Source organism: Protopterus annectens, chromosome 17.part0 (genome assembly GCF_019279795.1).
Source record: "Protopterus annectens isolate FY-2018-M chromosome 17.part0, PAN1.0, whole genome shotgun sequence".
Classification (NCBI taxonomy): Eukaryota; Metazoa; Chordata; order Ceratodontiformes; family Protopteridae; genus Protopterus; species Protopterus annectens.
The window spans coordinates 630,331,472-630,357,234 of record NC_056751.1 but is presented as its reverse complement, the minus strand read 5'-3'; the positions used below and the strand labels follow the sequence as shown (position 1 = coordinate 630,357,234).

At 46.9% G+C, this 25,763-nt stretch overlaps 1 protein-coding gene across 1 annotated transcript in view; it reads left to right on the top strand.

The window, feature by feature from the left end:
• The window catches only part of DDB1 (damage specific DNA binding protein 1), a 2,836,764-nt gene that overhangs the window by 343,904 nt on the left and 2,467,097 nt on the right, over positions 1 to 25,763 (top strand). The gene's annotated exons all lie outside the window — the stretch shown is intronic.

Here is a 25,763-nt window from a genome sequence, read left to right as displayed (position 1 = left end):
GTTGTTGCGATTTTTGTTAATACAATCAGAGAAGAATAAAAGGGCAGTTGTAGTGCTGTGAAATGGCCTGAAGCCATGTTGGCAGTTAGCTAATAAGTTATCTATTAGGTGTTTTAACAGTTGCCTATGAATGCATTTCTCCATGATTTTTGCCAGTGGCGATAGTATAGCAATAGGTCTATAGCTGGATAATTCCCTGGAGTTTCCACCTTTATGCAGGGGGATAATATGTGAGATCTTCCAAATAGATGGGATAGTTCCCTCAGAGATAGTTCTGTTAATCAGGATGGAGATGGGGTAGGCTATTGGCTTTTGCAGATTTTTGCAGATATTCTGCAGGTAGGAGATAAGCTGTGGGGGTGGTAGGTTTGATTTTCAGAATAAGGGTACAGATAAGTGATGTAGGGCAGATTTGAGATGAAATGAAGGAAGTAAGCTAGCAGTAGAGGAAGTCAGAGATGAGCTGTCAGGCGTTAGTTGATTGGCAAGAGACTGGTCTCAGTAAAGAATGTATTAAAGGTATTGGCAATTTGCTTTGGACTGTCATGGTCAGAACCTAATGGGATGGATGTGACAGAACGACCTGGGTGTAAAAGTGTGTGAATCCCTGCCCAGAACTTTTGTGGTTTGTTTTGCTGGGTTTGTTGGAGTTGAATGTAATAGTTTCTTTTGTCTAACAGAATGGCTTTTTTGTATCATTTCTTAGCTGCCTAAATTTTAAATGATCCTCTGGGCTTTTAGTAGTAGGCCACTTAGCCCAGACTTTATTTCTGAGGAGCATTTTTTGTTTGGTTGTTTCTGAGAGCCAGGGGGCAGGTTTATTCTTAGTTCTAATGGTCCTTTTTGGTGCATGGTAGTCTAGAATACCCAAGACATTAGTATTAAAGTAGATTACTGCTTATTCTAGAGGTAGGTTTTTGAGGGGTAATCAGTCACATGCTTTAAGTTCAGTTTGGAAGATGTTGGGGTTAAATTTTTTGTTGCTCCTTATTGTCCTATAGGTGATTGGGCTAGGTATGTCAATCTTAAATCTGATTATGAAGGTGAGTGCATGGTCGATTATGTCCTCAGGGAGAGTCCCTACTTTGTAAGTTTGGTGATGTCTGTTTATCAGAATCTAGTCTAGGGTGCTTTCATTGTTGTTGAGTTTATTGGTCCTTGTGGGGGAGCTAATAGTTTGAGTGAAACCATGTAGGTTAATATGAGTAGAAGGCTGTTCAGTAGTACAGCTTTTCCAGTTGATATTAAAGTCACCGAGTACTATTGTTTTTGGGGATAGTTGGTGGAAAGCCAATTTAGGATATTTTTTAGGGTGTTAGTTATTCCCTGAGGAAAGGTAGACAGCAATAATATAGATGGATTTACAATTATTGAGTTGAATCTTGGAGATAAGGATTTCTGCATTACTAGTTAGGGGGGGGGTTTAGAAGTCAACAGAGGTCACCTGTAATCCAGATTTGTATAGTGTAGCTACTCCACCTCCCTTCTTAGCTTTTTGGTCTAGTCTCAAGATGCTGTACCCTGGTGGTATAACTTTGTCTTGTATAGATGGCTTGAGCCATGATGTTCATCGTGCATACAGCTGCAGTCATAACAGATGGGTTCTTCTGCCGTCAGGCGGGTCCTCGGTCGGCCGCATTCCAAAGTCTAGGTCCGGCGTCTGTTGTCGTCGCTTCTTCCGTGACGTCAGTGCGACAGGGGTATAAAAGAACCAGCCGACGCCATTTTCTTCAGTCTTTTTTGCCGCGCGGTGCCCGAAGCAGAAGCAGTTCGCAAGTGCCGGTTAGCCAGCTCCTGAAATTACGAATATTTTGCAACCGAAGTCTTCTTGAAAGCTAAGTACCCCGTTGGGGAAACTTTTCTTGCCTCAGACCGATGTCAGACAAAGTTAATAATTGTATTTCATGTGGGAAGCAAATACCGCATAAGGATTTCCATTCCCTCTGTATTCCTTGTTTAGGCCCAGACCACGACGTCTCGGTCTGTCGCTTTTGTGCTACATTCAACAAACGCACCATTAAGCGTCGGGCGGAGTTCGCCCAGCATTATTTTGGCAAAACATTTAACTATATTATGTCGTCGGATACTCCGACTCCAGTTTTGTCTAAAAAGTGCAAAGATAAGGACCGACACACGAGGTCCGCGGCCTCTACCGACACCACGCCAAAGCCGACTACACGTGGTCCGGTTCTCAGCGAGGCGCCCTCGCAGCCCCTGACTACCGGCGACACTTAATTGGCGGTGTCTCCTGTGCCAGGTCGCAGGCTCCTCGCCACACCCGACTACAGATACCGAAGCCACTCTTGGCGGTGAATCTCAAAATGTGGACAGGTCCACCTCCTCTCAAGGTGTCTTCAGACCTTCCTCTTCATTTTCCATCAAGGCTTTCACTAAGTCTAAAGCAGCCATGCACTCTAAGAGACAAGCTACACAGGGCCCATCTCCAGGCCCCATGCCTAAAAAACAGATGCTTAAAATGGCTGAGGATTTAATTACTCTTATCAGGGGTTCTCAACCCCGGACAAAGGCCCAGAGTGGAGGAAGAATCCCCCTCCTCTGATCAGGGCTCCATTATTTCAGAGCACTCTGATGATCAGGAACATTCTTACTCCCCTTTTGAAGATTCTGATGCAGAGGAGTCCATTCCCTCTGTCTCCCCCCAGAGGATTACTCATTTGGGGAAACTTTGCATACATTGAGAACACTTCCACTGGGAAGGCCAAGATTATTCAGATTCCAAGAAAAGGCTTAGGGAATTTCTCTTGCTACCTCAGCACAGGCCTCTGGATATACCTCCTGTCTTGGACATACTAGATGATGTGTACTCGGAGGCCTGCCTTAACCCGGATTCTCTACCTCCAGCCCCAGTCAAGCCTGACAGGTACTACAGGGTTCCTGACTCACACCAATTGTTATATAAAAGCCATGCTGCTGACCCAGAAACCATCTCACAGGGCCCCAAGGGAATTAAGGCCTCCACTGCTAAAAATCCATTACCTTCCGAGAGAGATTCCAGATCCTTAGAAAGGTGGGGAAAAAAGGTATATACCTCGGCTACCTTAACCATGAGGGCATTAAACTGTCAGTTCCATATGCTAAAGTACCAACAGTTTCTGTTATCACAATTGAAAAGTAAAATGTCACAACCTGAACAACCAGACTTGAAGGAGTTGCAGGATTTGATGCATAGTGCAGAACAAGTGGGTAAACATACCTTACAATGTGGTTTTGATGCTCTAGAGGCCTCATGTAGAGCTGCTGTTACAGGATCAGTCATACGTAGACATGCCTGGCTCAAGGAACAAACCTTGCCAGATCATGTAAAAGCTAAATTACTAGATGCCCCTCTACAAAAGGATGTATTATTCGGTGCTAATGCTGAGGAGGTATTAAGGAAAATGGAGGAAAAGGCTAAATCAATGCAAACTGTGAAAGATTTTCTACAGGTACAGCCCCCACGTTTCAGTAGAAATTGGCCTTCCAAAAATTGGTCCTTTCCAGCCACGGACAGACCCCAAAGAGGTAGATACAGGCGCCCGAGAGGCAGAGGGCAATACCAAGGATTGTTTAAAGGCAGACAATGGCAAGCTCCTACACAAAGAGGTGCTGAGGATAACTCACAACCATTCAGAAAGCAAGCCCAATGACTTTCCCCTTTGCATGCCAAGCAAGACTCAAATGGCAGCACCCTTAGGCGGAAAACTGGCATTATTTATAAAAAATTGGCATATTGTCACAAAAGACAAATGGATCCTGGACATTATAAACAGAGGCTACAGATTCCATTTTCACACCCTTCCAAAAATGAGAGGCATGCCAAACCTGCCACACAATCAAAGGGCAAAGGCACAAAGACAAATTTCAGATCTCATAGACATGAAAGCTATTCAAGAGGTACCTACGCACGAACAAGGTCAAGGTTTTTATTCCAGACTATTCCTGGTACCAAGGAAGGGAAAAGACTGGAGACCTATTTTGGACCTATCCATCCTAAGCACATTTCTACTCGTACCAAAATTCAAGATGCTCACTCTACAGCAGCTTCTTCCCATGCTGGGCAAGGAGTCTTGGCTGGTAACATTGGACCTCAAGGAGGCATACCTGCATGTCCCAATCAGACAAAATTGCAGAAGATACCTCAGATTTCTTGCAGGTTCAACCCATTATCAATTCTCTGCATTGCCCTTTGGCTTATCTATTGCGCCCAGAGTATTTACGAAATGCCTGGCATCAGTAATTGCCTACTGCAGACTTCAAGGGATACAAATATACCCCTATTTGGACGACTGCCTGATCCAAGCGGACAGCAAGCACATTCTTCTGAAACATCTGGCTTATGTAATAATGTTGTTGAATTCTCTGGGATACACGGTCAACAAAAAGAAATCAAGGCTAATACCCTCTCGGAAAATCATTTTCCTGGGTGCCAACTTGGACACAAACACCCAGATGGCCTACCTCACGCCAGAGAAGCAGGGGCAACTAACTCAATACTTCAGAGCACTAGCAAATTGCACCAGGCTGACTGCAAGGAAAATCCTGCAGGCTCTGGGATTCATGGCATCTTGCATCTTAATAATCCCATGTGCAAAGCTGCATATGAGGAAACTACAATGGTACCTGAAAAACCTATGGTCTCAACACAGCCACAGTTTGGAAACAATAATACCACTAATTCCATGTCTTCAAAAGGAATTTCTGTGGTGGGCTCAAGCATGCCAAACAATCACAGGTCTCCCATTCAGCAAGCCTCAAGCAAATCAAGTCATCACAACAGACGCCTCGGACTACGCCTGGGGGGCGCACATGACAGATCGGTGCATTCAGTGCAAGTGGTCCCAAAAAGAAAAGCACCTTCACATCAATCAAAAGGAAATGCTAGCAGTAATAAATGCTATTATAGCTTTCAAAGACCTTCTGCAACCAGGTCAACTATTGATAAGAATGGACAACACCACAGTAATGTGGTACATAAACAAACAGGGAGGAACACATTCATACCCCCTATGCAGACTGGCCATGTCACTTTGGAACATGGCCATGGACTCTAAATCGAACTACAAGCACAGTACTTGCCAGGCAAGGAAAACACGCTGGCAGACAACCTAAGCAGAAATATGACAGATCCACACGAATGGAAGTTGCATCCTCTAGTTTTTACAAAGATAATCCAAGCATGGGGAAGGCCAGACATAGATCTCTTTGCTTCCCACAAAAATCACCAATTGACAAAATTCTGCTCAAGGATTTTTCATCCAAAGGCCTGGAGAGTGGACGCTCTCTCTCTCAGTTGGACATCAGTGACAGTTTATGCCTTCCCACCTCTTCCTCTGCTGCCCAAAGTTCTATTGAAAATCAGAGCAGACAGACCAAAGATGATTCTCATTGCTCCAGACTGGCCAAGACAACACTGATACCCACTCCTGAGGAGCCCGACGCATTCCCCACCATGGATTCTGCCTCTAATGCCTCTTCTCCTGACTCAGCACAGCTTCAAAACTCTTCACAGTCAGCTAAAAACACTCAATCTAGCCGCATGGAAGATTCCTTAACATTGCAACAGACCCTACTCTCCAAGGAGGTGCAGGATGTCATTTTGGAGGCCAGAAGGCCGTCTACTAGAAAAGCTTACTCCGCAAAATGGAAATGGTTTTGTGTCTGGAATGAGAAAAAGGGCCAGGATCCTGGAAAACTGAATTTACCTCAAATATTGCAGTACCTAGCTGAGCTCCTAAGCAGTGGACTTTCATTCTCCTCCATCAAAATCCATGCCTCAGCCATTTCTGCAGAATACAACACTGATCCACCCTTATTCTCTCACCCCCTCTTAAGACAGTTCCTCAGAGGGGCTAAGAATCTAAAACCCCCAAGGAAACAACCAATACCTGCTTGGGATCTCAGTTTCATTCTGGAAAAACTGACTTTGCCTCCTTTTGAGCCAGCTGCCTCATCAGATTTGCAATATTTGTCCTGGAAAACAGCTTTCCTTCTGGCTATTACCTCAGCTCGTAGAGTTTCAGAACTACAAGCTCTCATGGCTGTGCAGCCTTTTATCATCTTCCATCAGGACAGAGTTTCATTACGAACCAACCCGTCCGTTATGCCAAAAGTGGTATCCAGGATAGCTTTGAATCAGGCCATACATTTACCTACCTTTTATCCTAATCCTCAAAACAAAGGGGAGAGATTACTACATTCCTTGGACATCCACAGACAACTGCGTTATTATTTGGACAGAACAAAGCCTTTCAGAAAATCGGATCAGCTCTTTGTGTCCTATGCTATAGGAGCTCAAGGAAAGCCAATTTCCAAACAGACAATCTCAAAATGGATAGCCCATTGCATACGCTTTTGCTATTCTTTTCATGGCAAAACTGTACCTACAGGCATCAGATCTCACTCCACAAGGGCCACGGCTACTTCTGCAGCCTTTCTTAGAGGAGTTCCTACCAAAGATATTTTAGAAGCAGCCACTTGGAGTTCTGTGCATACCTTCTCCAAGCACTACCACCTTCCACTATACTCCAAATCTAGAGCGGGCTTTGCCACTGCAGTCTTGCAGGGCATTCTGGCTCCTCCTAGTTCCACCTAGTGCCTACCACCCCTTTCTTAGCTTTGGGATTCTACCCATCTGTTATGACTGCAGCTGTATGCACGATGAACATAGTACAGTTTTGTACCTACCATAAATGTAGATGTTAGAGTGCTAATACAGCTGCAGTCCAGGTTTCCCTCCCTCCTTCCCCTCTTGGGACAGGCCTATTGGCTAAACATATCCTCATGCAACCAGATTGGGGTATTCATTCATGATGTATTTGCTTGCACTACTATATTTTGATTATATGGCATTGCTTTATTACACAAATTTATGTATTGCCTGCCTTCTGGGGGCACCTGACATCTGGGGCAAGAAAGACTGAAGAAAATGGCGTTGGCTGTTTTTTTTTATACCCCTGTCGCACTGACGTCAGGGAAGAAGCGACAACAACCGACGCCGGACCTAGACTTTGGAATTCGGCCGACCGAGGACCCGCCTGACGGCAGGAGAACCCATCTGTTATGACTGCAGCTGTACTAGCACTCTAACATCTACATTTATGGTAGGTACAAAACTGTACTTTTCAGTGAGACACAGGATATCAAATGAATGCACATCCATGAGAGCATGTAGGTGGGCAACCTTATTATCTGTGCTCCTGATGTTAAGATGGGCTATCAATAGTGAGCTAGGAAGTCTGGTAAGGAATTGAGTACTAATGGGGGTTGTGTTATGGATCTCTATGGTCTTGATAGAATTTGGCCCTGGATTGGGATGTATTTCTCCATCTGTTAAGGATTGGAGTTGAATTCTAAGTGTAAGTTGTAGAGGATTATATGTTAGGAACTGAGATTTCCTATCTTTTGGCCTGTAGTATCTAATGTGAGTCAGTCTGTGATATTTTGCCGGTAGGTAGGCTGTTGTGCAGGCTGTGTTTGAATGGCTTTGAGAGTGTGCTAATGGTGGAGTGGAGGTTTGCTTTGTGGGGTAACAAAGGTTTATGTAGTGGAGATGTTCGTAAAATGTAAGTAGATAAGATATAGAAAGAATAGGTATGAGGGAAGATAGAAGTAGGATCTTCAGGTGTGGAGAGGTTGATATGAATGATATTGTGGCAGAATTTTATATATAGGGTAAAGATAAAGGGTGGTTTACTAAGATGAGACTTGGAAATATTGGTTCTGGCACTTTAAGGACTGGGATCTATGATTGGTAGCTAGTATAGGGGTGTGTGGTTAGGGTGTATAAATGTAGGAGCACTGGGGGCGGGTGGAAATTGGGGGCAGGGTAGGGGAGCGGAGTGAGCCCGCAGGGTGAATGGAGCAGGATAGAGCCAGTGAAGGAAGAGGACCCCAAGAACAATCAGTGAAGAGCCGACTGCTGAGGTAAGGTGGAGATGGTTGTGGAGGTGAGTGAGTTATAATGAAAATAGAGGAGTGAGCAGGACTGGGATAACAACAAGTAAAAGACAATAATGGTGCCTGATAAATATATTTTAAAAAAGTGGGATAGATGTACAAGGCAAATACTAGGAGAAGGATGCCATCTAGTGGACAAGGATAAAAATGCAAGTAGCTTTACAAGCGTGTTGTCAGGTCTAGGAGTAATGGAGGGTAAACGGGAGATGTAATGTGATCCTATCTCGCCTACATTCTCTACAGATGGGTTCGGAGCCGATCCTCGGCTCCGACTCGGCCGCTATACAATAGAACGCAGTCTCTTATTGGCTGAGTTACCTCGTATCCCAGGATGCACCACTACTGCTTCCCCAGATCTCGTTTGCCGCTTTTGAAGCATAGACGTGGTCTCGGACTTGGCTGAGCTAAGTGCCTCTTAGTCAGATTTTTTTCTGTCTAGTTTTGTGCTAAAACTTACCCAAAAGCTGTTTTAACAGCTACTTATTGTTGTGTGACTGTGTATTTAGATTTTTTGTGGTAAAATTGTATTTTTTGTGGTACTTAAGGGATCCCGTTTAAGTTAGAGGGGCCTTGCCCTATCCTAGGCATTTTAGTTAGAGTCTAGGCTGTCTTTGTGTAGTTTTTTGTAGTTTAGTGCGTTTGTAGTTAGATAGTCATGTCGAAGGAACATAGACCATCAGGTTTTAAGAAATGTTCAAAATGTAATTATAAAATGTCCATTACGGACGACCATTCATTGTGTGTCTACTGTCTGGGCCCGCAGCACCTCCAAGAATCCTGTAGCGTTTGCCACGCTTTTTCCTCTCGCGTCCTCCAAGAGAGGAAAAATAAGTTAATTTTGAAAGGGCTTATTACCCCTTCCTTTGAGGAAGCCCTATCTTCTTCTTCTTCCCCTTTGAGAAAGAAAAAGTCTTCGGCTCCGACCAGCCCGTCGGATCCGGCAGCTAAAAAGTCACGGCAGGCTTCTCCGTTGGCTCCACGAACTTCGGAGCCGAGGGCGGAACGGTCTGCCTCGATGTCTCCAGCCTCGACTCCTCTGGCCGGAGTCGAGCTCCGGCGTCGAGGCGAGTCATCTCCATCGGCTCCACTGCCTTGAGCCGATGTAGGTTGCCCGCTCAGACTCTTCCCTCGGTGCGAAGTCCACATCGGCTCGAGGAAATTGCAGTGGTAGTGGAATCTCCCTCGGCGCCGATACTTCTCGAACCCATACGGAGCCGGTCCCCCAGTCTTTTGGAGCCGGCAGAGAAGTCGACTCGGACCCGGTCGGTCTCTTCTCGGTCGTCGAGGATGTCTGATTCGGATTTAGACAGGGTGCTTCAAAGGCTTTTTCAGTCTCCTGTCTTTGCAAAATTGATCTCGGCTCCAGCCTAGTCGGCTCCGGAGCCGATTTCCCATCCTGTTATCTCGGTTCCTCCTCCAACAGCTTCGGCGCCGTTGGAGTCAGTGTTGGTGGAGCCGGTGGAGGTTGTCGGGTCGGTTCCGACCCTAACTCCAACCCCGCCCTTTGGGTCGGGGTTCGGTACACGGACCTCCTCTGTCGGCCCGGGACCGATCCTTTCGGTTCTGAGCCTCCCTCTCGGTGCGTCGGCTGCGGGAGTTCCGACTGCTGTTGTGGCCTCGGGGGTTGAACCATCCCAGGACTCTGGGGGTCCCGCCTTCGAGGTCATGAGGAGTGCCTTGGCCAAATCCTCTCTGGCCACTTCTACCATCTCACCACCACCTTCCATTGGCACGGAGACTGGCTCCTTTGCAATCCCCCTGTCTCACAACAGCGGAGCCCTTGGGCCTGAGGTTATCCCCATTGGGGGTTCCCTTCTTCTTGGAGGTCCCTCCGAAACGCTTTCGGAGGAACCTCCGAGGAAGAAACAGTGTAAGAGGAAGCATGTTGACTCCCCTGATGAGTCTCTCACCTCGGATACCGACCTCGATGATGCGGAAGGGTCCCCCAAGTCGTCCTCGGATGATGTATCCTTTGCGGACATCTTGGAGATCCTTAAGCAACGAGGCGACTGGCAGTCCAAACCCCCTTCTGCTGAGGAGTCGGTTTTCCTCAAGGCCTTCGGGGCTCAGCCCTCCGCCTCCTGGGTGTCTCCGCCTTCGATGAGCTTCTGGATTTGATCTCTCGAAGGCGTGAGAACACCAGTTCTGTTGAACCGGTGCCAGCTCGCCCCAATAAATTCCTTTCGGCTCCCCCTGATAAGGACTTTCTTTCGAAAGGTGTGGCTGTAGATGCCATGGTGGTGGCATCTGCCACCCAGCAAGATGTGGCAGAGGCTTCACCGTCCGTCCATCCTCTAATAAGGAGTCTAGGAGCATGGATCTGTACGGGAAGCGTACCCTTTCTTCAGCGACCTTTACATTAAGGTCTCTGAACTACTTGACGCATTTCACGAGACTGCAGAGGGATCTGGTCAAGGAGCTTTCGGATACCCTCTCCGGTAACTTACTTGAGCAGTTGGCCCAGACGGTTAACTCCCAGTTAGCTACCCTGTCCTCGTTATCCAACTCGTCCATGAGGCTCATTTCTTATACAGCCGAAGGAGCGAGCAGAGCGGCGGAACAGGTGTTGCTCTATGGAGACAAGCCTGGCTACGCCTGTGTCACTTTGCGGAGGCCTTTAAGTCTTCCTTTGCCGACGCCCCCTTTGATGGGTCCGCACTGTTTGGACCCAAGGTAAAGGACACTTTGACTCGCTGCGAACAGGAGGGTAAGACTTTAACTGCCGTGGGGCGGTTTTCCACTCCCTTCAGACCTTATCCCAAGACTCGAAGAGGAGGGAAAATGTGGTTCCGTAAGTCTCAAAAGCCTTACTCGCAGCAGGCGATTCCCCTTCTAGAGGCAGAGGAGGGGGAAATTTTTCAGGAGACGCCGTCCCAGAGGCGTGAGGCCCGCAACACTGGAGACCGCATGAGTCCTTTCGTGGCTCCTCCTCCTTCCAGCATCCCTGAAAGAGTACCCGACTGTGCAGCTCCGGAGCCAGTCGGGGGGTCGTTTTTCGAGACACCTAAAGGCCTGGGAAAATATCACTCAGGACCAATGGGTGCTCCGAATCATCGCCGGAGGTTACACCATTCCCTTCTCTCAACCCCCCCCACCATCCCAAAGAATCCCGGACCCGCCACCCAGTCAACGGGATCATGCAGCCAGCGAAATATTGAAGCTGCTTCAAAAAGGAGTCATCCAACCTGTCCCGCAGATCAGGCGGATCAGGGACTTACTCAAGATTCTTTTGGTACCAAAAGACCGGGACTTGAGGACCATTTTGGATCTCAGCAAGTTAAACCGATTAGTGAAAAGTCCAAATTCGGATGGTCACCTTGCAATCCATTCTCCCGCTTTTGGAGAAAGGTGTTTGGATGTGCTCCATAGATCTCAAAGCGCCTATTATCACATTCTGATAGATCAGGCGTCGAGGAGACACTGCGCTTCAGCCTAGAGACGGTCATTTCCAGTTCCGAGCACTGCCCTTTGGTCTCACCACAGCCCCAGGGTGTTCACCAAATGTTTGGCGGTGGTGACTGCTCACCTGAGAAGTCTAGGATTCCAGGTGTTTCCATACCTAGACGACTGGCTCCTAACTGCCACCTCCAGGCATCTACTCTTGAAAACTCTAGCAGCCACTATCTCTCTAGGCAACTCCTTAGGAATCACCTTCAATTGGACAAAATATGTATTGCTGCCATCTCAGCGTATTCTGTTTATTGGTGCAGAAATAGACTCAAGGCAGATGCGAGTCTATCTTCCTGCGGAAAGGATAGCAACGCTGCAGTCTCAGGTTCGGGCATTACTCCTCAGACGTCGTGCTCCAGCGAGAATGGTCCTGCAGCTGTTGGGTTCCATGTCAGCCACCATTCTTCTGGTCCCCTTGGCAAGGTTGCATATGAGGATACTCCAGTGGCTCCTATCAGTCCAGTGGTCTTATCAAGACCTTCCCCTCTGTCACCACATATTGATCACAGAGACGTGCAAGCAGGTTCTTCGTTGGTGGCTTCTTTCCTCCAACCTGAATCTAGGGCGACCCTTCGTTCCCCCATTCCCCTCGGCCACGTTGACTACGGACGCCTCCCAGACAGGGTGGGGGGGACATTATCTGGACAGGTCGGTCCAAGGCACGTGGCAAACCGACGAGAGTTTTCTCCACATCAATATCCTGGAAATGAGGGCGGTGCTTTTAACGTTGCAAGCACTGCACGATCACCTCCCAGAATGCGATTGCCATTCAGTCCGACAACATGTCGGTAGTCTGGTACTTAAACAAGCAAGGAGGGACCAGGTCTTACCCCCTTTGCAGAGAGGCCATGAAGGTATGGGATTGGGCGATTGCTACCAAGCTTCCTAGTGGCAACACACATTCCGGGGAGATCCAACGTGATAGCCGACAGACTGAGCAGAACTATTCTCTCCCCTCACGAGTGGTCCTTGAACGACAGAGTGGTAGCACAGATTTTCACGAGATGGGGAACTCCTTGTTGCGATCTCTTCACAACTCCCCTCAACGCGAAATGCCAACAGTTCTTCTCTCTCACCCCAGTTCCAGGGGAGATCCCCAAGGATGCTCTAGTCCAAGTTTGGCCCCCCGGTCTACTATACGCTTTTCCACCGGTTCCCCTTCTCCCCAAGGTGATTCAGAAGGCGATTCGCTTGGGAAGCAAAATGATTCTAATCGCCCCATACTGGCCTCGTCAATCTGGTTCCCCTTTCTTCACAAATATGCATTGGAGGGTCCCTGGTTCCTGGACCAAGTTCCGGACCTCTTGACGCATCAGTCAGGACAGCTCCATCAGTCCCTCCATTCATTGAAGTTAGCAGCTTGGCTACTCCTCTTCCGACCATAGTTAGGAGCCATTCTTTCGACCCTGAAGTCATGCATATTTTGTCCTCTGCCCACAAGACTTCTACTAAAAAGATGTATAGCAATAAATGGAAGAGGTTTGCTATTTGGGCCCAACTCCGAGGATTAGACCCTATGACAGCCTCTGTGTCAGAGGTACTGAAGTTTTTAGCTTCCCTGTTCAACCAAGGTTGTTAGGTGTCTACCATCAAAGTTCAATTGGCTGCTATTTCCAATTTTCACGAGAGCGTAGAACCACCCTTAATGAGCAACAAGTTGTGCAAAGCTTTTATTAAAGGAGCTTGGCTTCTACGGCCCCCTATATCTCGTCCTGCACCACCGTGGGACCTTAACGTGGTGTTAGGTGCATTAACCTCATCTCCCTTTGAGCCGGCAGCAACCTGTGACTTAAAATTTCTTTCTTGGAAGACTGCTCTTCTAGTTGCTATTACTTCAGCCAGGCGAGTTTCAGAACTTCAAGCCCTATGTGTCAAACCACCATACCTGGTATTTCACAAGGATAGAGTATCTCTTAGACCAAACCTATCCTTTATACCAAAGGTTTGTTCTAACTTTTGTTTGCAACAATCACTGGAATTACCAGTCTTTTTCCCTAAGTATTCAAACAGAGCTGACTATACCTTTCACAGCTTAGACGTGCACAGACAATTACGTTTCTATTTGGATAGGACACACCAAGCACGAAAATCAGATCAACTGTTTGTGTCCTTTTCAGATAGTAAATTAGGCAAAGCCGTCACAAAAGTCACTATTGCCAAGTGGATCAGAGACTGTATCAGTCATATTTATCTCATTTCAAATAAGGAGCTTATAGTTCCAGTGAAAGCTCATTCTACCAGGGCTATGGCCACTTCGGCAGCCTTTCATTCCAAGCTCCCTATTAGTGACATTTGTGCGGCTGCTACGTGGTCTTCTCTACACACCTTTATTTCTCACTACAAATTGGATGTGGCATCTAGGGGTCGAGCTTCCTTCGGTTCCACGGATGTTCATCGTGCATTACAGCTGCAGTAGTTACATATGGGTTTTCAGCCGGCAGGCGGTCCCTCGGTCGGCCGAATTCCAAAGTCTTGGTCCGGCGTCGGTCTTGTCGCGTACTCTTCTGACGTCAGGAAGGCTAGAGTATAAAAGACACAGCCGACGCCATCTTCTCCAGTCTTTTTTGCCGCGCGGTGCCCGAAGCAGAAGCAGTTCGCAAGTGCCGGTCGGCCAGCTCCTGAATTACGAAAGAATTTCGGAACCGAAGTCTTCATTAAAGCTAAGTACCCCGTTGGGGAACCTTTTCTTGCCTCAGACCGATGTCAGAAAAAGTTAATAATTGTATTTCTTGTGGGAAGCAAATACCGCATAAGGATTTCCATTCCCTTTGCATACCTTGTTTGGGCCCAGACCACGACGTCTCGGGCTGCCGCTTTGTGCTACCTTCAATAAACGCACTATCAGCGTCGGGCGGAGTTCGCCCAACACTATTTTGGCAAAGCGTTTAATTATAAAATGTCGGATACTCCGACTACCGCTATGTCCAGAAAACGCAAAGAAAAGGACCGTCAGTCGAGAACTGCGGTCTCCACCGACACCACGCCGAAACAAGCTCCACGTGGGCCGGTTCTCAGTGAGACGCCTTTGCAGTCCCTGACTACCGACGACACTCCTCGGGGGTCTTCTGTACCTGAGACCGCTGGTTCTTCGGTCCTTTCCCAAACTACTACCGAAGCACCTGTTCATGTCGAACCCACCAATGTGGATAGATCTACATCCACTCATGGTGTATTTAGGCCTTCATCTTCCTTCTCCATCAAGGCCTTTACAAAAGCAAAATCAGCTAAGCAACTGTCTAGGCCTGCCTCACAAGGCCCAAGACCTGGGCCCACGCCTAAGAAGCACATGCTTAAAATGGCTGAAGACCTGATCACTCTTATCAGAGGCTCACAGGCCCCTCCGGACAAGAGACCCAGAGTAGAGGAGGATTCTCCTCCTTCTGACCAAGATTCCATTTTATCAGAACATTCTGATGCTGAAGAACAGTCTTATTCTCCTTTTGAGGATTCGGATGCAGAGCAGTCCATTCCTTCTGTATCCCCCCCTGAGGATTTTTCCTTTGGGGAAACTTTACACTCCTTGAGAGAGCACTTCCATTGGGAAGGCCAAGATTTTTCTGACTCCAAGAAAAGGCTCAGGGAATTCCTCTGGTTACCTCAGCATAGGCCTCTGGCTATTCCTCCTGTTTTGGAGGTTTTAGATGATGTATACCGGAGGCCTGTTTAAATCCTGATTCTCTGCCTCCTGCACCAGTTAAGCCGGATAGGTATTACAGAGTTCCTAATTCTCATCAGTTCCTCTATAAAGGCCATAATGCAGATCCTGAAACTATTTCTCAAGGCCCTAAAGGAATTAAGGCTTCCACGGCCAAGAATCCACTACCTTCGGAAAGGGAATCTAGATCACTAGAAAGGTGGGGAAAGAAAGTTTACACCTCGGCCACCCTTGCCATGAGGGCCTTAAACTGCCAGTTTCATATGATTAAATATCAGCAATTTCTGATATCACAATTAAAAACAAAAATGTCACAACCTGAACAACCAGATTTAAAAGAGTTGCAGGATATGATGCATAGTGCTGAGCAAGTGGGCAAGCACACCTTACAATGTGGTTATGATGCACTAGAGGCCTCCAGCAGATCAGCCGCCACTGGAGCAGTCATTCGCAGACATGCATGGCTAAGGGAACAAAATCTTCCAGATCAAGTGAAAGCAAAAATTCTAGATGCACCACTACATAAGGATGTCCTCTTTGGTGGTAATGCTGAGGATATTTTACGTAAAATGGAAGAAAAGGCAAAATCTATGCAAACTGTCAAAGCTTTCTTACAGGTTCAGCCACCAAGGTTCAGCAGGAATTGGCCATCAAAAAACTGGTCCTTTCCAACCACTGACAAAGCCCAAAGGGGCAGATACAGACGCGGAAGGGGCAGAGGACAAACACAAGGATCCTACAGAGGCAGACAATGGCAATCACCTACACCAAGAAGTGGTGATGACAGTACACAGCAGTACAGAAAGCAAAATCAATGACTCCCTCATTTCCATGCCAAGCAGAATTCAACTGGCAGCACCCTTGGGAGGGAAACTGGCACTATTTGCAAACAATTGGCATATTGTCACAACAGACAAATGGATTCTGGACATAATAAACAGAGGCTACAAATTTCATTTCCACACTCTTCCAAAAATGAGAGGCATGCCAAACCTACCACAAAATCAAAGGGTAGAGGCACAACTACAAATTGCAAAGCTCCTAAACATGGGGGCTATACAAAAGGTACCTACGCACCAACAAGCACAAGGTTTTTATTCAAGGCTTTTTCTGGTGCCAAGAAAAGGAAGCGACTGGAGACCCATTCTGGACTTATCCATTCTCAACACATTTCTTCTAGTGCCAAAATTCAAGATGCTCACACTACAGCAACTCCTTCCCATGCTGGGCAAGGGGTTTTGGCTGGTAACATTGGACCTCAAGGAGGCATACCTGCATGTCCCAATCAGACAAAGTTGCAGAAGATACCTCAGATTTCTTGCAGGTTCAATTCACTATCAATTCTCTGCATTGCCCTTTGGCTTATCTACTGCGCCCAGAGTATTCACCAAGTGCCTGGCATCAGTGATTGCATACTGCAGACTTCAAGGGATACAAATTTACCCTTATCTGGACGACTGCCTGATCCAAGCGGACAGCAAACTCGTACTTCTCAAACATCTAGCATATGTGACACGTTTACTGCTTTCTCTGGGATACACCATCAACAAGGAGAAATCAAAACTAACACCCTCTCAGAAAATTACCTTCCTGGGTGCCAACTTGGACACAAACACTCAGATGGCTTACCTAACAACAGAAAAACAAGGGCAATTATCTCACTACTTCAAAATACTTGCAAAAAGTACCAGGCTTACTGCAAGGAAAATCCTGCAGGCTCTGGGATTCATGGCATCTTGCATTCTTCTAATCCCATGTGCAAAGCTGCACATGAGGAAACTTCAATGGTACCTAAAAAATCTATGGTCTCAACACAGTCACAGCTTAGAAGTGGAGATTCCAATAATTCCCTGCCTACAAAAGGAATTCATATGGTGGGCTCAAGCATGCAAAGTAAACAAAGGCCTCCCATTCTGCAAGCCTCAAGCTACACAAGTCATAACCACAGACGCTTCAGATTACGCCTGGGGCGACATGAAGGACAGGTGCATTCAGGGCAGATGGCACAAAACAGAAAAGCACCTTCACATCAATCAAAAAGAAATGCTGGCAGTAATAAATGCATTTTCAGCTTTCAGAGAATTCCTACATCCAGGACAGTTGCTCATAAGAACAGACAACACCACAGTAATGTGGTACATAAACAAACAAGGAGGGACTCATTCATATCCCTTGTGCAGATTAACCATGACTCTTTGGAATCTAGCTCTGGAAAGACAAATAGAACTCCAGGCTCAGTACCTACCAGGAATGGAAAACACACTGGCAAGACACTCTGAGCAGGCATATGACAGACCCTCACGAATGGAGGCTACATCCAGACGTATTCACAGAGATTGTTCAAGCATGGGGAAGGCCAGACATAGACCTTTTTGCCTCCCACAAAAATCATCAATTAAAAAAGTTTTGCTCAAGGACCTTCCACCCAAAGGCTTGGAAAGTGGGCGCCTTTCATTCACATGGACAACTTGGTCAGTTTATGCATTCCCACCACTACCTCTGCTGCCCAAGGTGCTTCTGAAAGCAAGAACAGACAAACCAAGGATGATACTGATTGCTCCAGATTGGCCGAGACAACATTGGTATCCACTATTGAGGAACCTAACACACACTCCTCCGTGGCCCCTGCCTCTAACACCTCTACTGCTGACGCAGAACAATTTCAAAACTCTTCACAGTCAGCTGAAAACTCTCAGTCTAGCTGCATGGAAAATCCCTTAATTTCACATCAGGCACTACTCTCCAAAGAAGTGCAGGATGTCATTTTGGAGGCTAGAAGACCATCTACAAGAAAAGCTTACTCCGCAAAATGGAAGCGGTTTTGCTGTTGGAATGAAGAAAGAGGACAGGATCCTAGAAAATTAAACCTGCCTCAGATGTTACAGTACCTAACTGAACTTTTGAACAAGGGACTTTCCTTTTCCTCAATCAAGATACATGCCTCAGCAATATCTGCAGAATTCAACATGGATCCTCCTTTATTCTCACACCCTCTACTGCGACAGTTCCTCAGAGGGGCTAAGAACATAAGGCCTCCAAGGAAACAACCAGTACCAGCTTGGGATCTTAACTATGTACTGGAAAAATTGACATTGCCTCCTTTTGAACCAGCTGCTTCAGCAGAACTACAATTTTTGTCCTGGAAAACAGCTTTTCTACTGGCCATCACTTCAGCTCGTAGGGTTTCTGAGTTACAGGCCCTCATGGCGGTACAGCCATTCCTAATATTCCATCAGGACAGGGTTTCCCTGCGTACTAACCCCTCCTTTATGCCTAAAGTAGTATCTAGGGTAGCCCTAAACCAGGCCATCCACCTTCCTACCTTCTACTCTAATCCTCAAAACAAAGGGGAAAGGCTGCTTCATTCCTTAGATATCCATAGGCAGCTACGTTACTACTTGGACAGAACCAAGTCATTCAGAAAATCAGATCAACTCCTAGTTTCCTATGCAGTGGGGGGTCAAGGGAAACCTGTAACCAAACAGACCATTTCCAAGTGGATTGGTCACTGCATACGCTTTTGTTATTCCCATCATGGAAAGCTCGCACTACTGGTATCAGATCTCACTCCACTAGGGCCACAGCCACCTCTACAGCCTTCCTCAGAGGAGTGCCTACTAAAGAGATCTTGGAGCAGCCACTTGGAGTTCTGTACATACTTTCACAAAGCATTACCATCTGCCTTTATACTCCAGAACTAGAGCAGGCTTTGCCACTGCAGTTTTGCAGGGCATTCTAGCTCAACCCAGTTCCGTTTAGTACCTACCACCCTATACATAGCTTTGGGATTCTACCCATATGTAACTACTGCAGCTGTAATGCACGATGAACATAGTACAGTTTTGTACCTACCATAAATGTAGATGTTCGAGGGCTATTACAGCTGCAGTACAGGTTTCCCTCCCTCCTTCCCCTCTTGGTAAGACCTTGGGGTTTGAATACCTATTCATACCTTCTGACTGGGTTATCCTACTATGTTTTATTTGCTTACATTTGTGTATTACACTAATTTATGTATTGCCTTCCTTTTGGGGGCACCTGACATCTGGGGCAAGAAAGACTGAAGAAGATGGCGTCGGCTGTGTCTTTTATACTCTAGCCTTCCTGACGTCAGAAGAGTACGCGACAAGACCGACGCCGGACCAAGACTTTGGAATTCGGCCGACCGAGGGACCGCCTGCCGGCTGAAAACCCATATGTAACTACTGCAGCTGTAATAGCCCTCGAACATCTACATTTATGGTAGGTACAAAACTGTACTTTCTCAGGAGCGTTTTCCAGTGAGCCACCCAGGAATTAGGTGCTAGGGACGCTGTCCCATCTGTAGAGAATGTAGGCGAGATAGGATCACATTACATCTTTTAGTTATGTACTTACCATAACTTTAGATGTATGGGATCCATCTCGCCTACATTCCTAATAACCCACCCTCCTTCCCCCTGCCTCGTAGACCAGAAGAGACCGGACGATCCGAATTCAACTTCTTCCTCTCTTGAAACACCTGGGAATGTTATAACAATAGTCTATGTGTGTGTGCATGTGTGCGGACAAACAAGATATGGGGAAGCAGTAGTGGTGCATCCTGGGATATGAGGTAACTCAGCCAATAAGAGACTGCGTTCTATTGTATAGCGGCAGAGTCGGAGCCGAGGATCGGCTCCGAACCCATCTGTAGAGAATGTAGGCGAGATGGATCCCATACATCTAAAGTTATGGTAAGTACATAACTAAAAGTTAGCTACAGAGACTACACGTGGGTAGTATGTTAAGGTTTAGGAGAAAAGATAGAGTAAGGCTGCTGGCTGTCCTGGCTAGGGAGCAGACTTCAATAACATGGAAATATATTATTCAAGTATATTTTGTAATACAATAGTTATAGAACACATACTTTCTTGGTTCCTTGTGGGAATGAGGCTTAGGGAGATGATTGGCTCTATTCTGTAGTTCAGGTAGAGACCAATAGTCTTAACATAAGGTTTGGTTCTGGCCTTCAGGCAGGGCAGATTCTCATTCCCTAGTTCAGGGCAAGCAGGCTGGAGAGCTGGGTAAATAAAGGGAGAGAGAAGGCAAAAGTGGGAAAGTAAAGGGTTTAATAGCTGGCCAAATAGCAGTTACCCAATATAAGTATCAGATTAAATGGCAGTACCTACAAATTGTCAGAATGGTAATGATGTAGCTATCAAGTATACTTATTTCCATATATTAGTATAGGTAAATGCATTTAGAAAATTCAACACTATTAAAAAAACTAGTGTACAATCAATACAAACACACATTAGGTTCACAGAAGAATAGCAAAGGTTGTATTGGACTTGGAGTACTAATAGTTCTATGTAATCACTGATACTTAGGGGCTAGTTAGGTATCTCTTGGGTATTAATGTGTTAACTTGTCATTTTGTCTTTACTTGGTGCCTTGCATTCTCTGTGTGCATATATATATTTAAGTATTTTCTAACCTTAATACTTCAAAAGTGTCTTCAGACAGAGTATTGCAGTCTGCAACCATTTCTTTTTCAAAATGAAGATTTTTTTTTTTATTTGCTTTCTTGCTGACAGGCGAATTTCTCTGATGTATTTTTATACTTCACCATATCGGCTCTTTTCACTCTAATAGTGCCAGCAAATAGCTGATTTGTTAATGCTTTCAGAAAAAAATGCCAACTTTGTTTTCCTTGATGCGAAGGCTTTTCTGTGGTTAACAGCTGTTGTCTTTCTGGCCCACTGTATTGTCTTCTGCAGTGAATGTCTGCTGGATACAGGTAAAGCACGTTCCCCGTAGAGCAGCAGCTTCTGCAGTGCAAGATGTCTGGAAAATTGCCATAGAAAAAGATTTCCACACCTTCGGTAGATATTTAAAGTTGGAGGTGCAGTCTGGAGACAGGACACGAGTTGTCATGTTTGTACAGCAGGGGATTCTGTAACTGCCCACATTCCAGGAGAGACAAAGCACTTATTAGGATTCTACCGACATGTTTTGATCTACTGATCTGAAGTCGTTACTTCATTTGTTCTGCAACCTGTGGGTTACGGATCCGACTTCGGATCCGAGCTGGCAGCTTCACAAGCTGAAGGATCCGAGCTCCTAGCTCCCCCCCTACCCTTAATCCCCTGCTGCCTACTGCTTTACCTCAGATCGAGTTTGCCGCGGCTAAAGACAGCTACTCATGAAGAGCTCCTTAAGCTGGGTGAGATCGTTTAGATTTTTTCTAATTGAGAGAAGTGGTGAAGTGATGTTTGCTTCAGCAACCTTTTCCATAAGGGCGCTGAACTACATGGCACACATTATCAGGCTACAGCGAGACTTGATTAAGGAATACGCTGCAGCCCCTCCAGAGTCCATGACTATCGCGGATAAGGACACATTTGCGACTCGTATGGCCACTCTAAAGTCCATCTCTAACAAGTCCATGCGGTTACTCTCTCACGCTACGGAGGGAGCCGCTAGAGCTAGCAGAGCCAGGGTCGTCTTGCGGCGTCATGCCTGGCTCCACCTTTGCGATTTCGTGGATCCATTCAAGGTGTCCTTCGCGAATGCGCCCTTTGACGGATCTTCGCTTTTTGGCAAGACCGTACGCGAGACGCTGGTCCAAAGCGAGAAGGATGGGAAGACGCTGTCTGCTGTCGGGGTCCGCTTCTCGACTCCCCAACGATCCTTTTCTAGGCATCAGAGGGGACAAAAGAAGTTGTGGTTCCGCAAGTCTCAGCAGTCCCACCCAGCTTCGGACCCCTCGTCCTCTAGAGGCAGAGGAGGACAAGGCGGACTCCAGCCTAGAGGCAGAGGGGGGCCACGTAACTTCGGGTCTAGGGAACCTTTCTCGGACAGGCCCGCGCAGCAGCCCTGAGGGCTTACCTGACTGTCCCTCTCTGGAGGCAGTCGGGGGGGGGGGGTTATCAGAGCACCTGTCAAATTGGGAGTCCATCACGACAGATCGATGGGTGCTCCGAATCATATCCAGAGGTTACTCCATTCCCTTCATACCCCCCCCCCCCAAAGTCAGATGTCCCACCCGATCAAAGGGAGGCAGCAGCCTTAGAAGTAGCAAAGCTACTAGGGAAAAGAGCCATCCAGCCCGTCCCCCCAGACCAGTCCGGATTGGGCTACTACTACAGGTTCTTTTTGGTGCCAAAAAAGACGGGAGACTTAAGACCGATTCTAGATCTCTCCGCCCTGAACCTGTTCGTCCGCAAGGAAAAGATCCGGATGATCACTCTTCAGTCTGTTCTCCCCCTTCTTCGGGAGAACGACTGGATGTGCTCGATAGACCTCCAGGATGCGTACTACCACATCCTGATGGACAGACGATCCAGGAGGTTTCTCCGCTTCCGGCTAGGGGCCAGTCATTATCAATTCAGGGTCCTCCCATTTGGCCTTACCTCAGCCCCCAGGGTATTCACCAAGGTCATGGCAGTGGTCGCAGCCCACCTGAGACTCCATGGAATTCAGGTCTTCCCATACCTGGACGACTGGCTCCTCGTCGCCCCCAGCAGGCATCAACTCGGAGTGGCAAGGGATTACACTCTTTCTCTTGCCCAGGAATTGGGCATTTCAGTGAATCTTCCAAAGTCCTCCCTTCAGCCAGTACAGGTCTTGGAGTTTATTGGGGCCAAGTTGAATACACGCATCTGTCGAGCTCTGCTGACTCAGGACAGTCTGAACAGCATATCCCATCAAGTTTTAGCCCTCCTTCGAAATCCGGCTCCTGCGGCGGAGTTAGTCCTGAGAGCACTGGGTTCAATGGCAGCTGCCATCGGTCTCTGTCTGCATGCACGCCTCCGGATGAGGATCTTACAGTGGACTCTTCAAGTTCAATGGTCGTTAGTGCTTCACCCGATCAATTCCCCGATTTCACTGAGCAGAATCTGCAGGAACTCCCTCCTTTGGTGGCTTCGCTCACAGGAACTGCAAAAAGGGAGACCCTTTGTAATTCCCCCAACCCAAGCCACGTTGACCACGGATGCTTCTCGCCGTGGGGGGCATTGTTCAGGCAGAACCGTCCAAGGCACGTGGACCCCCTTGGAGACCGCTTTGCATATCAATGTCCTAGAGATGAGGGCGGTGCTTTTGGCGTTTCAAGCTCTCCATGACCTTCTCCCTCTAGGGACTATTACGATTCAGACAGACAACATGGCTGTAGTCTGGTGCATAAACAAACAGGGAGGAACCAGGTCTTACCCCCTTTGCCGAGAAGCCATGAGAGTGTGGGAATGGGCGATATCCACCAACCGCTTTCTGATAGCAATGCACATTCCGGGTCGGTCCAACATTTTGGCGGACAAACTGAGTCGGGTGATTCTCACTCCGTACGAATGGTCTCTCAATCTTTCAGTTGCGAAGCAGATCTTCCACTCATGGGGTTGGCCTCGCTGCGATCTTTTCGCCTCTCCGTCAAACACAAAGTGCAGCGAGTATTTCGCAATACTTCCCCCTCCAGGGGAGGGCCCAAGAGACGCTCTGGTACATGCTTGGCCGCCCGGTCTTCTCTATGCTTACCTCCCCCTCCCGCTTATGGTGAAGTTCATTCAGAAAGCACGTCAGTTGGGGAGCAGAGTGATCCTCATAGCCCCATTCTGGCCTTGTCAGATCTGGTTCCCTTACCTACGGTCTCACAGTGTTGTTCCTCCATGGATCCTGGATCCCATTCCAGATTTGATATCGCATCCTGCGGGATTCCAAACCCCGACTCTGCTAAACCTCAAGCTGACCACTTGGTTGATCCAGTTTTTCTGATGGCTAGGACTCCCAGTATCTCATCACCAGTGAAGGCCATTCTGGTGGCGGCCCATAAACCAGCCACCAGAAAAATTTACTATAGTAAATGGAAACGTTTTTCCATTTGGGCCGAAAGCAAAGGCATGGACCCATTTACGGTCCCTATTCCTACAATTCTGGATTTCCTGTCACTAATCTTTCAGCAGGGAGCAAGCACTTCCACAGTTAAGGTATAGTTAGCAGCTATTTCCCACTTTCATGTGGGGGATGGACTAGGATCAATAGCATCCTCAAAGATATGCAAAACCTTCCTCAAGGGCGCTTTTCTCCTAAGACCACCAGTCAAATCTGTAGTACCCTATGGGACTTAACCTGAGTGTTGCAAGCCTTGACAAGTCCACCTTTCGAGCCCGCCTCTTCAGTTTCTTTGAAATTCTTGTCTTGGAAAACAGCCTTTTTAGTCGCTATTACATCAGCCAGGAGGGTCTCAGAACTCCAAGCCTTGTGCATGAAACCTCCCTACCTCATTTTTCATAAGGATAGTGTCTCTCTCAGGACTAACCCCTCTTTCCTACCGAAGGTGGCTTCGGAGTCAAATATTAACCAATCAATTAACTTACCAGTGTTTTTCCCAAATTTTCAGAGCAAGGGGGAGTACACATTGCACAAATTGGACGTACACAGACAATTACGTTTCTATCTGCACAGGACTAAGGATTTTCGTAGGTCTTATCAGTTGTTTGGAAATTGCCTTTCCCCTAGCTGATCTGGTGAAAGACACAAAGTAACTCTGGCAAATTGGATTTCCCAGTGCATAACTGACGTGTATACATCCTCAGGTAAACCATTTCCTACGGGGATTCACGCTCACTCAACCCGCTCCATTGCTACATCAGCAGCTTTCTGGTCCAGGGTTCCTCTGGACAACATATGTTCAGCAGCTACTTGGTCCACTTCTCATACGTTCATCTCCCATTATAAATTGGATATGATTTCAAGGAGTAGGGCTTCCTTTGGCTCCGCGGTGCTTCGGAATATTCTTCCGTAAGGCCACCCAGGGTTAATTCTAGAGGTAGCTGTGGACTCTGTCCCACAGGTTGCAGAACAAATGAAGTAACTACTTCAGATAAAGAAGTTATGTACTCACCATAACGTTCCATCTGAGTAGGTACTTCATTTGTCTGCAACCAAATCCCCCCCTCCATTCCCCCTAACCATATCGGGATAACTGGCCAACTGTAAAATGTCCTTTTTGTCATAGCATGAAGTAGGGCTTGATCCTTTGTCGAGGGTGTGAGGTGTTGAAAATTAAGCAAACTCGATCTGAGGTAAAGCAGTAGGCAGCAGGGGATTATGGGTAGGGGAGGAGCTAGGAGCTCAGATCCTTTAGCTTGTGAAGCTGGCGGCTCGGATCCGAGGTCGGATCCGTAACCCACAGGTTGCAGACAAATGAAGTACCTACTCAGATGGAATGTTATGGTGAGTACATAACTTCTTTTTACAGTGACTCTGTTTGAAGATTGTACAGTTGTATAATATGCTTAACATAACTGTAGATGTGTAAGGAGATGTCACTAATAGTAAGGCTTCCTTACCTCCATCCCCTCTCTTCCCTTGTATGGGGACTATAACAGTTGGAAAAGATGTCTTTCAGTAATTTGGATGTTTGTTGTTTGGTTGAGTGCTGACTGTTTGTGTACCACAAGCATAGTTTGTCTGTGGTTGTTTAGGCTGAAAGAATGGAATAGTACATTACAGCAGTATCCATATTGTAGTTGTACCAGCTACATATGTACCTCTTCTGGCGCAAGTACCAACATTGATCTTTGAAGGAAAGTAGAAACAGCTTGGAAAATCTATCTGTGGTACAGGAAGTGGGTAAACTTAAGTGTTATTTGCTGTTACAGTGATCTTTTCTTGAAGATCTGTTGTAGTAAGTACCATACAGAACTTTTCTTGTCATCCTGTCCCCTTTCCTCTCCATTGCTAT